Below are 1,376 nucleotides of genomic sequence, written 5' to 3'. Positions count from 1 at the left end.
AAAAAAAAAAAAAAAAATGACAGAATTGACAGTACTTTGCTTATTTTTTCCCTCCTTTCCTTCTGTTGACACCAATACTTAATTTAAAATTCTATTAATAGCACTATTGCCTCACCTCTTGCAGAGTTTTCTAGGCATATATTATAACCATACATTGTATACACTATCCTTCCTTGAAATCTGCAGGTCACTTGAGAAGCTTCTATGAAGCCAAAACCTAACTAGTAACCATAAATACAGGAAAGATTATTTCTGAAAACCAAATGCTATAATCATTCCTCAACTATGGTGATATAACATGGTAGTGTGCAGAAAGGAGCTAGATGATGTACAACAAGTATTGCTACTTTTAATGTTAGAGAAACAAAGTTTATAAATGATTTACTTAAAATAGAACAAATTCAAGATTATCCCTATAGTTGTTCATTCTCGTTTCATTTCCATATATTTTCTCAAGTGGGAGAAAAAGCAGTAGAGTTACAATTGATAAATATTTAATGGTTATGCTCTTTACAAATTATTTTTGTCACCTATGGATTGTGATTTTTTTTTTCATTTTCTAACTTAACCTAAGGATGAAATAAAAAGCATGAATATACTTAGATTTACATTGCAGGTGAAAATTACATTGCATGTCAATATAAACTTTATTACTATGGTAACATTACTATTACAATTGTAGAAGAGTATATGAACTAAAATTGCCAAATAGAAGGCCAAATAATGCTTGTTGAATGAATAAGTTGAGTGGGGATCAAGATGAAGAAAATTTCTAAATATCTTTCATGGTACAGTGTTACTGTGAATAAACTGCCAGAAATTGGTAACACCTACACTAAATTAACTAATTACTAGTTTTTAAATTATCCAATTATCCACATTATGTTCTCTTCCATTAGTATCAATTATGAGTTCATAACAACACTAGGATACTATTTTACATTATACAAAATGTTTTCAAATAAATTATTTTACTTTAGTCTCCTAATATCCTAAAGAATTAGGTGAGTAGGGCAGGGATTATTTATTGGAACTTTACAAAACAAAAAATCAAAAATTCAGACAAGACCAATTACTTACCCAAATCACAAAATCAGTAAGTGAAGGAGTAGGGATTTGAAGCTAAGTCTTCTGCTTCTAAATGTCATGCTTTTTCCATTGGGTTTCACTGTAAAGAGAGGAGAGTCTTGTTCAGAAGGCTGGCTTTGATAATTTTATTACATAGTATGTATACTTTTAAAATCCCCGTCTGCTCTTAGGCTTTCGGGTTTGCAGTAAGTATCCCACTTTAGATATGTTCTGAGCTTCAGAATAAAATAAACCCATAAACACTTGTATAAGAGTATTCAAATATCCTAGGGCTTTTTTTTTTTTTT

The 1,376-nt window shown here is 30.0% G+C and overlaps 1 protein-coding gene across 1 annotated transcript in view; it reads right to left on the bottom strand.

Annotated features, from left to right (window-relative positions):
* The window catches only part of IL6ST (interleukin 6 signal transducer), a 46,146-nt gene extending 44,976 nt beyond the window's left edge, over window positions 1–1,170 (bottom strand). The window contains exon 1 of the mRNA XM_011942928.1: window positions 1,081–1,170. The gene's annotated coding sequence lies outside the window, so the exon portion shown is untranslated. The remainder of the gene's footprint in view (window positions 1–1,080) is intronic.
* Between the last annotated feature and the right edge of the window lie 206 nt (window positions 1,171–1,376).

Source organism: Colobus angolensis, unplaced genomic scaffold, assembly GCF_000951035.1.
Source record: "Colobus angolensis palliatus isolate OR3802 unplaced genomic scaffold, Cang.pa_1.0 Scaffold212, whole genome shotgun sequence".
NCBI classification, from domain to species: Eukaryota; Metazoa; Chordata; class Mammalia; order Primates; family Cercopithecidae; genus Colobus; species Colobus angolensis.
The sequence above is the reverse complement of the archived record's forward strand: the minus strand, read 5'-3'. Positions and strand labels throughout refer to the sequence as shown.